The 14,412-nt window shown below is 38.4% G+C and overlaps 1 protein-coding gene across 1 annotated transcript in view; it reads right to left on the reverse strand.

Annotated features, from left to right (window-relative positions):
- Nucleotides 1-14,412, reverse strand: part of sorcs3a (sortilin related VPS10 domain containing receptor 3a) — a 336,334-nt gene that overhangs the window by 131,280 nt on the left and 190,642 nt on the right. The gene's annotated exons all lie outside the window — the stretch shown is intronic.

Consider the following 14,412-nt stretch of genomic DNA (forward strand, 5'->3'; position numbering starts at 1 on the left):
GGTCACACATTTCTTAACTGAGTATGCAACATAACTTTTTGACCTAGCTCTTGTCATATCTAGACTGGACTACTGCAATGCTCTTCTGGCAGGGCATCCTGCATGTAAATCAAATGATGGAGCAGTTGGCTTTCAACGAGCCCCTTGAGAGTGTACATCACACCTCTCTTCATCGAACTGCTCTGGCTGCCATGCATTGCTCGCATTACATTCAAGGCGTTGATATTTGCTTACAGAACAACCACTGGTTCTACACACCCCATCTAAACTCACTACTTCAAGTCTATGTGCCCTCCAGAAGCTTGCATTCAGTGGTTCACGGCGTCTTGTAGTGACATCTCAGTGAGGCACAAATCGCTTTAATGGACTTTCACTTCCACAGTTCTTTGTTGGTGGAATGTCCTTCCAAACTCCACCCCAAGCAGCTGATTTTCGAAGTACTTTCAAGAAACATCTAAAGATGCCTCTCTTTCATGAGCACTTGGCCCAGTCCTACTAATGCATGATAAACAAATTAATTAATTCTCACTCCATTCTTTAACCACTGTCTCTCACCTTCTTTCCGACTTTTACTACTCTGAGCAATTTGAAACTTTGTATTGCAGCACTTCTCATGTTAGTGCCTCCAAAGGACAAATCACTTTTGCTGTATTCCTCCTGTAAGTGTACTGATAGGGACTACAATACCCACAATGCATGAGCAGTTGGGTGGGGGTGGGGGGTGGGGGGTGGGTGGAAAGAAGAAAAGAGAAATAAAGAGATGTGTGGATGAGAGACAGACATGTGTGACGGGGCTTCTTGGATATGATAACAGCCTTAATGATACATGGTGTCAGAAGTGGACCCATATTGTAGGTCAAAACGGACCACACCAGTTAGAACGCCGAAAACTGAGTTAGAAAACTGAAAGAATCGTGTCCGAAACTCGAAGGAGCAGTGCGAATAAAAAAAAAATATATATATAAAAAAGAATGGCTGTTGCAGCAGTACAAATAACACATCCGGAGCCGTTCGGTTTCTCCAATTCTGCAGATTTTCCAAGGTGGATAAGACAGTTTGAATGCTTTCGTCTGGCATCTGGCCTGAGTACAAAGCCTGAGGAATATCAAATCAACTCCTTACTCTACATTATGGGGGACGAAGCAGATTACATCCTCGCACTTCTACCGCTGAGTGAGTCAGATAGAAAGAAATATGACAGTGTTGTAGAAGCATTTTGCCAACATTGTGTCGGCAAACATATTGTCATATTCGAACATGCACAGTTGATGTCAGGAAGACGGAGAAAACACAGACACTTTTATAACAGCGGTACACAAGCTGGCTGTACACTGCAATTTTGGCTGATCAGGGATCGAATAGTTGTAAGGATTAGAGGATCTTACATTAGCCAAAGCAATACAGAATGTACGGCAAAACGAAACAGTAAAAAAACAACAAGCAATGTTACACAGGGCAGAATCAACGGCTACACATAGCTTGAATTTAGATACAATCAGAGGTAAGAGGATTCTCAACAAAACATTCCATTCCATTAGCAAAAGCAATACAGAAAGTACGCAAAACGAAACAGTAAAAAAAAAACAAGCAATGTTACACGGGGCAGAATCAACGGCTACACATAGCTTGAATTTAGATACAATCAGAGGTAAGAGGATTATCAACAAAACATTCCAACATGACAGACAAAGAAAAACAGACAAAATATTGACAGAAAAGGGAAACCAACACAAAAAGACTGGCAGATGTGGGGCAAGGCAGAGATATTCTTGGAATGACTGTCCAGCGAAAGACGCAGAGTACCAAAAATGCTGAAAAAAGGGCCATTTTGCACCTACGTGTCGCACATACAAAATTGACTCTGTCTCACAACAAGAGATTGAATATGCTGAGGAGGAAGACTATGTATTTCTCAGGGAAGTGTTTACAGCTCCGGTTAAAGAATGGACAGAAACTGTTGAAGTGAATGGGGCTCCTGTCAATTTTAAACTGGACACTGGGGCAGCTGTGACTGCAGTACCAGAGACCATTTTCAATGCACTGTATGGGCCAGGGCGCAAAATTCTTGCTGTAAAAGGGTGTTTTCAGAGTGTGTTGAGTGCAAAAGGACACAGCTGCACCCAATAAGTGTATGTTGTAAATAAGCTCACGTAACCACTCTTGGGATTACCAGCAAGAGGCACTAAACCTGATTCACCGCATTGAAGCAGTCACAAGACAATGACTTCATTACTGCTACCCGTCAGTGTTTACAGGTCTAGGGTAGCTACAGGAGCCATATAACATCAAACTGCAGAAGGATGCAACACCATATGCCCTATCAGCACCCCGCCATGCTCCCACACCTCTAAGAGCAAAAGTGAAGGAGGAACCTACAGAATGTGTGCGGGGATGGTGGTCGTGCCCAAGCCAAATGGAAAGATCTGTATATGTGTGGATTTAACAAACCTTAACAAATGGGTTAAACGAGAACGGCACATTCTTCCAGCCGTCGATCAATCCTTAGCCATGCTCTCAGATGCCAAAATATTCACAAAACTAGACGCATGATCAGGTTTCTGGCAGATCCCCCTCACCTATGAGTCACGACTACTCACTGCGTTTATCACTCCATTTGGGAGATATGTCTTCAATCGTCTCCCATTTGGAATTGTTTCAGCATCCCAACACTTTCAAAGACGAATGTCCCAGCTATTGGAGGATTACAGCGGAGTGATTTTTCATGCTGACGATATTCTCGTCTTTGGGCGAGACAAGGCTGAAAATGATTACCGCCTGCACAGTGTCTTGAAAAAAATTCAGTCAGTGGGTCTCACACTAAATGAAAAATTTGAGTTTGCTAAGAGAGAACTCTCTTAGCCAATGGCCTTGAGCCAGACCCAAGCAAAGTCAGTGCTATCCTCCACATGCCCGAACCTAAGTGTGTGGCAGATTTACGCAGAGTACTAGGGATGGCCAACTATCACCATGCCACTGAATAACTGCTCAGACAGAAAAATGAATTGGTATGGGATGAACCACAGAGACGTGCCTTTCGCAAAAACTGAAAGAGTAACTGAGTTTACCAAAAATGTTGGCTGCTTACTCTCCCAAAAGAGAGACAAAAGTTGCAGCAGATGCATCCTCCTATGGGGCAGGGGGTGTATTGACACAGAAATAAAATGATGGCACATGGAAACCAGTCACATACATATCAGGAGTCTAACAGACACAGAGAAGTGCTATGCGCAAATTGAAAAAGAGGCACTGGCTGTGACTTGGGCATGTGAAAGACTGGTTTCATATCTACAAGGTCTACACTTCACTATACTCACTGACCACAAACCTCTTATACCACTGCTGAGGTGCAGAAGACTTGATGAGCTACCACCCAGAGTCCTCAGATTCCGCCTTCGTCTGTTGAGATTCAGTTATGACATCCAACATATCCCGGGTAAAAATGTAATCACAGCAGACACGCTTTCACATGCACCTCTGAGGGGGGATCCCTCACAAGCAGACCTGCAGTTAGAAAAAGATGTACATGTCTTTGTAGATGCTGTTGTGTCTTCTCTCCCAGTGACAGAAGGTTGTTTGGAGCAGATAAAAAGTGCTCAAAAATGTGATGAAATCTGTAGACAAGTGAAGGAACACTGTCTCTCTGGCTGGCCCGGAAAACATGATGTGAGTAAAGAATTAAGACATTATTGGCAGGTGAGAGCAGGATTGACATAGCCTGACAATCTGCTGTTAAAAGGAGACAGACTTGTAATTCCAGAGCTTCTATAGAAAGAGATGCTGATGAAAATACACGACGGCCACCAAGGAATAACAAAGTGTCGTGTCAGAGCACAGCACTCAGTGTGGTGGCCTGGTATATCAACATAATTTCACCAGATGGTCGAGCAATGTCACATATGCAATCTACAGAGCGTCCCTCACTTACCTTCTTCAGTTCCTGCACGTCCATGGGAAAAGGTGGGCATGAATCTCTTTGAGTGGGCAAAGAACTCATACCTGCTCATAGTAGACTAAGTCTCTAGATATATAGAGGTGGCTCATCTGAAAACTATGTCTTCGGAGGTCATGGTAACAGCAATTAAAGATACCTTTGCACGTCATGGCATCCCAGAGGAGGTCATTTCGGACAACGGACCTCAGTTTGTGTCGCACACATTCCAAAAGTATGCAAAAGACTGTAACTTTAAACACATTACAAGCAGCCCACATTATCCCCAAGCAAATGGAGAGGCTGAGAGGGCTGTACGCACAATCAAAGGTCTGTGGGCTAAGGAAAAAGACCACCACAAAGACCTGCTGACTTACAGAGAAACACCTATGGAGTGATCAAAAAATCTTTCGAAACAAATCCAAACAAAAACCCAAACAGCCCCATTTGCCATCACGCAAGCATCTGTCAATGACAACATTTGAAAAAGTACTAATAGCCTACAAATTAAGAACTACAGACCATTATAAATGTAAAGATAATAATAATAATAATAATAATACTCATAATAAATAAGCCTAATAAATGCATGGATCGTTCAAAACAGCAAACCTCCATGGAATCACCGGTTGTAAAAACAAAGAAACCCCAAACAGAGTCTACAAGCAAAAATGGAAAGCAACAGAGTCCGTAATAAAACACAAATCAATATTGGCTTGCCTATTCAGATGTGTACAACTCTGAATGCCCTTACTTGTGTGTGTAGTGAAATACAATAATCATACTGTTATCGTTGCAGAACATTTCACTTGCTAGCACACGTGTTTTGTTCTTTATATCCATCCATCCATCCATCCATCTTCAACCGCTTATCTGAAGTCGGGTCGCGGGGGCAGCAGATCAAGCAGGGGGCCCCAAACTTCCCTATCCCGAGCCACATTAACCAGCTCTGATTGGGGGACCCCAAGGCATTCCCAGGCCAGTGTGGAGATAATCTCTCCACCTTGTCCTGGGTCATCCCCGAGGCCTCCTCCCAGCTGGACATGCCTGAAACACCTCCCTAGGGAGGCGCCCAGGGGGCATCTGATGCATTGTTCATTATAATAACAATGATTTATATATATAAATCCTTTAGTCCTAGGCTTGCCAAGGACATGTGAGTGATGAAATGATGTTTACCACTGGTTGATAACAATGAAAATCTATAAATTAGATACTTATAGGGTGTATTTGGCCAGAATATCCTGTAGTTATAAAAATGTTACAACTTTTGACCATATCACACAAGCAATCATAATGTCTAATGTTAACGGATGTTGTCTAACTTTTGAAACGTCATTTATTTCAACACATCAATGTTTCCAATAAGTCAAAACAACAGCATAAGATATGACACTTATCTGCTCAGATAACATGTTTTCGGATATCCGTCTTTTCCTTTCTTTCGTTATTTATTTGTCCATTCACTCTGATAAGATGTCCTGTTTCTATGTGTACACCGGTGCCTCGAACCACATAATGTTCTTCTGCTAGACACATTTTATTTTTTAGCCGCTTGAGGGACAGTATGTGTACCTATGGATAGAAATGCATATCCCATGTTATTCTGCTAATAAAATCCTGTAGGCCTATCACCTTTTTAACAACTGGAATAATCCATTTGAAAGTGAAGATTAACACAAAGTTAGGTCTAAACATTATCTGTTCTGTGGGGGGCAGTGCTGCAAAATTCATTAATATTAATTATGTTATGCACAGTAAAAGATTATTTTATATTACCTGTTTTGATCAAAAGTCATACTTAATGACCGATTCAATCACCTTAATAAATATTTCACATAATATGTTAATTTCATTTCTACATTTGCAACTGTCAGTCTTGGGATTTTGTTCATCAGTAGAAGAATACATACTGTAGAGCAGCACTTTAAGATTAATCTAGTGGTATCTTTTTGCCTATAGGTTTAAGAGGTTCAGTGTTCTAAGAATATAACTTTTTATTTTAATAAAACTAGATTGCATCTGTATCTCAGTGGATGGGTGTTACACTTTAAAAATAAAATGCAATAAAATATGTGGTGAGACAAGAGTAGCGAAAACACAGACACATTAATTGACAGTTCTGTATATGAAAGAACAGCAAATTCAAACAGCATCAACCACAAACTCTCCGCACAAGCAGCAGGAACCCGGAATGTGCCTGAGTGCCCATGAATGAGATGAAACAGTTCACAAACTACAGTCGCACATCACACAACCCAGCCATGAAACACTCAGTTTATATAGGGAGGAAACATAAAGCACCGGAAACACACTGCACCCCATCAACAATTAGCTCACCTGGTTACCAAACACCTGAGAGCGATAAAGAGAGAGGGAGAGAAAGAGAAAAAGACAACACACACATACGCACACTCACACTACATACATACAAACAATATGGTCGAGAAGGCCATCACAATGGGGGACACAGAAAAGAGCGCAAGCTGCGGCAAAACTGCTTACACTAAACAACACTGATACCAGCCGCAACAAACACTTATCATAATATTCAAAATAACACATTCTAGCGCTGAATCGCGAGTCAAAACACACAGAAATGAGATAGAAACTCCAACTCAATAAATATGTTTCATGTGGATTATTCACATAACTGAAGAATGCTATTTCAAAAAGTGGTAAGGACACGTCTCACGTGTCTCAACCCATAATTGACAGCAATGTATCTAATAATCATTCAGTGAATACTTGGAAACAACCGAGAAATTCATTTTTTATCTCTTTTTTTGTCCATGTGTTCATTAGGAAATAAGCTCATCGACCCGTGAGAGCCCAAACACTGCGGTAATAGTAGTTAGGCAATTGGTCGATGCTGTGATTGGCTGCTGCTGTAAACAATCATGGGATTGGTTGCTGCTGTAATCAGTCAATGGGTCTGTAGTCATTTGTGCATTCTGTGAGAGTTTAAGCATTAAGTTTGACATGATTTAACCCCTACACATTGTCAAAATCAATGGTAATTTAACTACATTTGTATTTGATTCATTTGGATACTTATGATAAGGTGGCAATGCTTTTATTAGGGTGGCATTTTCCACCCCATGCCACCCAGGTAGATCTGCCCCTGCAAGGTCAACTCTGCAAATGGCCATAGCGCTTAATTTTAACCCAAATGGAAAACTCCTCTTCTGATACTAAATACAGTGCATTATGAAAGCATGTCTTATCCTTCCCTTGTTCAACTCTGCAACTGCATCTGATCAGCATGATAATTAAAGGGCAAGTAGGTCTGTCTGCTTGTTAAATGCAGACAGACCTATCAGAAGGCAACTTCAAATATCACACCTAAAGACACTGTTCACTGTCATGAGAAAGATTCTAATTAAAGGGGCATGAATACCACAAAAGAAAGAACTGCCATCCTCCGTGCATTCACTTCAGATGTTTTGTTTTGTCAGTACGTAGCAGAGTTTTTACATTTCAAATTATGAGTCATTCATAATAATTTATAGTTGTATTGCTTCAGTGCTTATCAGGGCTAAAAACTGTTAAGATATTTTCATTATGGATCGTTACTGCTTGCAAATATGTGACTCATGTGTCTTTGATGTCTTTTACTTTAAGTAGTAACTAATAGGCCCCAAAGCATTTCACTGCACATTTGAGAAATACACTCCACTCAATAGACTAATATAAGTAGGCTCAAGCTGACACCAGCACCCACCCCCAACCCCGCTTTATTCTCGTTCTATTCGTCTCTCTCGCCTCCATCCGGCCTTAGTGTAAACGACTGTTTTCTTCCCTCAACCAGATTTGAATTGGAAAAACCGTGATGCATTTGTCACTGACAAAAATCCCACCCCTCTCTCCACAAGCTTTAACTATGAATCCCCCAGGGTGGTGATTTAGATAAATTGTTTTTCATTAAATGCCAATAAACAGCCAGCCGAATCGCAGTCAGGATTTTGTTGGCCTGGGCCTCCAATTTTTACTGTTTATTATCGTAACAGAAGATGGAAAGAGCCCCCCTGTGTCTGCTGGTGTCTTCGGGCTTGTCAGAAGTAATTCATAGATTTGAAGGTCTAATCATTTTCCATAATGTTTTATGAAGTAACAGTAATTGTTATGAAAAGGAAATTACTTCTCATCTTGCACTTCTTAAGTTAGTCTCACTTCCTGAAAGGGGAACTTCCTGTACACTGAAACGAATTTGGCTGTTTTAGGTAGGGGGTGGCGGTTTAATACATTAATTCAGTGTTAATAATTAAGAATTATAAAAATGAATGTGTTAAAAAAGGGGGCAAATGTCTTCATTATTCACCAATGTGAATGGCAATAAACAAGTCTGAAAATCATTAAATGAAGTTTATTCTTTTGTTTACGAATATGCAGGTCACTCTCAGATTAATTACTTTACCTTGGCAATTTTTCACAGTCATTAAAATCTGTTTTAAATTTATCTCTCATCAATGCGATGCATTTTTTGTGCCAGCCTTTTAAGATTAATGAATTTCAATTGTATGACAAGTTTTCATAAACTTGATTTGAGTAAACATTAAATAATCCAAATTACTTTAATAATGCTATTTTGGGCAGCTCAAACAAACAGACCAATGTTAGAAGGCACCACAGACCCACAGTGTTTACTCATTTGGGGAATCAACCATTTCATTTGATTTGTCTATTTAAGTGCTATGTTAAAGACTTTTATATTCATATTATTATTTCTACCACATAACCACTAGGTGGCGCTTATTTGCGATGTGGCTGTTTAAATGCCTTATATCTATGAAAAGTCCAGATTCTATGCTTTCAAACAATACCACATATGCCTGACTTATGTATATGTGGACTTCAGCATTTTAACCGTAAAGCCAGCAGGTCAACAGAGTTTAAGAGCAATGAGCCACTGGAGGCCATTTTATCGGGGATGCATCAGGACACCTAGTGTTTACTCTCCAAATCCAATGTTGCCATTGCATCTCTGACCACTTCAAAAAGAATGCTCAGATCACCTGAGACAGGTGTTAAAACCAGCTGTAAAAAGGTCCTGTGGGTAATACCTGGGCCGTACAGCCGGAAAGTACAAATTTACGGTCAGCAGTTACTGAGGGAGCATTAATACTGTACATAAATAAGTTTCAAGCCACCAGCACATGACAACTGTGAACAAATGTTTCTCTGCTGAACAAAGGTGTGAGAAGAGCTGGAAAGTATAATCAATAGAAGGGTTGAGGGATCTCTGTTATCTGTTGACACCAAGACTGCCAGCATCCCGCAAGCTCATCTACATGCAGTGCATAGTTTACGGCCCACACGTACATTCTCATTGCTGAAAGTGATTGGTGCTAGACCTGGCTGAGCAGTGTAAAAATCAGGAAAAGGACACATGGTTTCAAATTAATTCATTCAGGCCTGATCAACTGTTTTATAAGAAACAGAGTGGCAGAAATCTAAACAGGCTCATTCGTTGGCGATCTTTGCATCAGCATGTACAGTAATCCTGGCTATATCGTGAGCAGGAAAAGAGCCTCCAAATTCACAAAAAAGCTCTTTGGATTCTTGGAAAGACCCCATTCAAGAGCTCAGGCAGAGCAGTGGAAATGTCATGCCCATCTCTCAAATGAAAAGGTGTTGCGTTAAAGGTTAGGCATAAACTTAGCCCTTTCTCAAAAAAGTGATGGAATTTGCCAGAATCAATTCTTTCTCTGGATAGAGAAAGTATATGTTTGCCCAAGAGGCCGTGATTTACTAAGATCCCAAATGAAGGATGCCAATTTGGTTGGAAAATCTAACAAATTGTGTGTGTGTTGGGGGTGCCAAAATTATAAATAAACAAAAAACAAATTAGATTTTGCATACAGAAAATGATTTTTATGGCCATTATTGTATTTGTAAATTTGCCAAGAAAAATTATGTTTATTAAATCTTTTAGTTAGCAAAAATAGGAGCGAATGTGACATTTTAATTAAACTGACGTTATGCTATGGTCTTCTCTACATTACCCATCTTTCTCTTTTTCCCTCATCTTTCTCTGTCTCGCTCTGTATTTCTCATCTTTCTCTTCTTTCTCAGTCTCGCTCGTGCTTTCTCATCTTTCTCTGAAGGAATACATTTGCATGGTGTATTTAAGCATACCTTAGCAGTTTAAAATAACTTCCCCTCCCCTCATAATGGAAAACACACATCTCAACTTACAAATGCAACACATGCAACTAATATACTGTAAGAGCTTACACATACAACCTCTATAAGGCTTGCACAAACAAACAATATAAAGTTTACATATGCAACCTTGACTTACACTAGGCTTTAGACATGCCTTGACGTACACAACATAACATAAATATATAAATGTAATAATGTATTACAAATTATCAATGATGCTACTAAATGATTATGAATACCAATAATGATCAACAATACTGATAAGCTTGAAAATGTTGGTATACATAACCATAACCCATACATAACCCTATCATAACCCTAACCTAACCCTTACCCTAAACCCTAATCTAAACCCAAACCCTACCCCTAAACTTACCCATTATTCAACCTTAGTAGCAGCAAATGTGAAACTTGTGAGAATTTTGCTGAACAACATTTAGTTACACAATAAGCACATTGTATTATATGTATATTAATGTTAGTACATAGTTGTTTAAGACACTTAATATAAAAAACAACAACAACAAAAAACAACTGGAATAGTAAAAGTAATATGTCCGGATGCATTACGGTAAAGAGCTAAAGTATCCTTAAAATAATGACACAATGCAAAAGATCTTAATGGTCCTATATAAAGGTTTAATTTTTTTATTTTATTTTTAATTTTTTATGGATGGTTAAATGTAACCAGAACATATTATTTACAGGTTTCATAAGAATCACCAGAGTGATTTACTAAAACTAATTGCCCAAATGTCTACTCAAGCAAATATGTTGGATGCACCAATATTTAAAGGAGGCTTTTGCATGTTGTAAAACCAAATGTGAACCATTAACCATCACTAAAGTACCAGTGTAATTAAAAAGTAACATCTAGTAACATTTTATGTTTGTATGTGTTAAATTAGTTTTATGTTCAGATTAGCAATAAAGTCACATTTGTATTCAAAGATAATTTGACTGTGGTATATTTTGATAAATAATCTTGCCACTTGATTTGAAAAGATCTTGCTTCAAAGCTATACCTAAGATATGTGTGATATTATTTTCAAGAAGCCATGAGAATAATATTAATCCAATAAGTGAGTTAATCATAATTCACTTATTAAAGTTAATTCCTTACAGAAGAAATAGTGAGCAGATACAACAAATGCATTACGATTTTAATGGTGGAGAATTTTATTTAAACAAAAAAATAAATTATTTGTCATTTATCTTTCTTATAATGGTTGTCGAACATGACTTTTTCCATTATAAATTTCCCTACATAATAATGACATAGAATGCGGACAGTTCAATTAAATTTATTTTAATTTGTATCGCAAATGAATGGACATTTGTAGTTTGATATTGACTCCAATTAACAAACTAGTACTTGTTGTGTACACCGTTGCATGCAAGGTGCCAGATAACTAGTACTTGTTGCAGTGAAGCTTGGTACCTTGGTGCTTTGGTGTTGCCACCATTCATAGTCTGCATGTCACCCACTTGCCATAAAATAAATTCTAGATCGGCCCTGCTTTCAAAAATAACAAATCACTTTGAGGGTGCTATTTAACACATTTGCATTTAAACAGGCCTTTTTTAACACAAAAAAATGCATCTAAACAATGGAATTAGCTCGAACAATGTATGCATTAAAGCCACAAAGGTCATTAAACTTACATTTCAATAACACCTTTGGATGACTTGTTATGTGCATTGTGTGTTTCCATTAAACAGTTACAAATACATTTTAACGCCACAAAAGTAAACAAATATTTTGCCCTTTTCAAAAGAGACCTATTCTGCAGGGAAATTTGACTCATGGGACTTATGAGAATGTTTAAGGACAAATGGGGTCAAAAGTGTAAGAGCTGCTTGAAGGACTAATATAATGTTGGCTTCCAACTGTGCTCATGATAGCCTATGAAGTCTCATGATGCCTTTATGACATTGGGAGACCAAGAGCTATCATTATTATTTAAAAGATTTGTGTGTAAAATAGACTACAGAACCTCTGAGAAAGTGTCATTTATATTAACAAACAAACATTGTTTAGGCAGTTCTGATTATCAGTTGACCGGGCATAGAGCCAGCCACAATGAGAAGCTCAAGATCAGCTCATTAACCTTTAGGCTCTTTTCGAATTATAGACAAGTTTAACTAAATACTCACTTGAGAGCATGTATTACTACCAACACAGGCTGTGGATTGACAAGCTATTTGGTTTCAATTTACTGTATTTTTATATTTATTTATTAAATCACATGCAACAAATTTGACAATTTGTAACCACAAAACCTGAAAGGTAAATATGTCGGAATTAATACTGGATTATAATCTTGGGGTCCTTTATCCATCTAGCTGCTTTATATATTATTTAGCAGTTCAAACTAAGATTTGTTGCATCCTAGATTGACAGCAAAACTGCCCAGACCTGGATTCAAGTTAAAAGATTTGATCTAGGAGAGGGTATGCATTATACACAAAAATTGAACCATAAATTAGTTATATATAAAAATTTTACAATAAATCTGCTAATCGAGTACTGATATGGTTTATCTAAGATTTATTTTTCAACCTTTTTACAATAATCACAAACTCAATGTTACTTAAGTAGAAAACACTTAGAAAACAGGAAAACAATTATAGCTACCTCCCAGTCCTAACCACTTGACCTAAACCGATATAGTCTTAACCCTCTAATTAACCCTTTGATATGCTATTATCTAAAACTTTGGCATTATTAACATAATAAAAATGTTGCTGAAAATCCTGTTGTCTGCAATGTACTAGATGTCTAGGCAGTTCTTGATGAAAAAATATTTGTAAAAAGTCTCCAAAAATGTCTGATTTTATAATACATGCACTCATTTTCTCTTATGAGAAATCTTTGCTGATTTTAATAAATTAAAAGTGACAGCAATGATTATATTGTTACTGATATTCGAAAATATATATTTGCTGAATAAAAGCAACTTGTGCTTTTATATTATTTTATTGAATGTTTTTGTTTAAAAATCAATGCTTTTGAGGTATATCGCTCAATCACCATTACATTCCATGCATGCCCAAGCTTTTACAATTCATACATATTTTATAAGATATATTTACTATTTATGTGTATTTTCATATCTCCAGCCTTTGCTGTTAATACAGATCTCATTATTTTATCTTACCCAGCAAAAAAAGTTTTACAATTTCCCTTTTTAAACATCAATATAGTGTTTGGTATTTGATTAAAACAAAAATAATAATAATTGTGTATTTAAAAAAAAATATATATATATATATATACTTTTTCCACATTTTGTTATGTTACAGCCTTATTCCAAAATTGATTAAATTCATTATTTTCCTCAAAATTCTACAAACAATACCCCATAATGACAACGTGAAAGAAGTTTGTTTGAAATATTTGCAAATTTATTAAAAATAAAAAACAAAAAAATCACATGTACATAAGTATTCACAGCCTTTGCCATGACACTCAAAATTGAGCTCAGGTGCATCCTGTTTCCACTGATCATCCTTGAGATGTTTCTACAACTTGATAGGAGTCCACCTGTGGTAAATTTAGTTGATTGGACATGATTTGGAAAGGCACACACCTGTCTATATAAGGTCCCACAGTTAACAGTGCATGTCAAAGCACAAACCAAGCCATGAAGTCCAAGGAACTGTCTGTAGACTGGAGAGACAGGACTGAATCGAGGCAGAGATCTGGGAAAGGGTACAGAAAAATTTCTACAGCATTGAAGGTCCCAATGAGCACAGTGACCTCCATCATCTGTAAATGGAAGAAGTTTGGAACCACCGGGACTCTTCCTAGAGCTGGCCGCCGGGCAAAACTGAGCAATCGGGGGAGAAGGGCCTTAGTCAGGGAGGTGACCAAGAACCCAATGGTCTCTCGGACAGTGCTCCAGCGTTTCTCTGTGGAGAGTGGAGAACCTTCCAGAAGAACAACCATCTCTGCAGCACTCCACCAATCAGGCCTGTATGGTAGAGTGGCCAGACGGAAGCCACTCCTCAGTAAAAGGCATGTGACAGCCCACCTGGAGTATGCCAAAAGGCACCTGAAGGACTCTCAGCCCATGAAAAACAAAGATTGAACTCTTTGGCCTGAATGGCAAGCATCATGTCTGGAGGAAACCAGGCACTGCTCATCACCTGGCCAATACCATCCCTACAGTGAAGTATGGTGGTGGCAGCATCATGCTGTGGTGATGTTTTTCAGCGGCAGGAACTGGGAGACTAGTCAGGATTGAGGGAAAGATGAATGCAGCAATGTACAGAGACATCCTTGATGAAAACCTGCTCCAGAGCACTCTGGA

The sequence above is a fragment of the Xyrauchen texanus genome, chromosome 5 (genome assembly GCF_025860055.1).
Source record: "Xyrauchen texanus isolate HMW12.3.18 chromosome 5, RBS_HiC_50CHRs, whole genome shotgun sequence".
NCBI lineage: Eukaryota > Metazoa > Chordata > Actinopteri > Cypriniformes > Catostomidae > Xyrauchen > Xyrauchen texanus.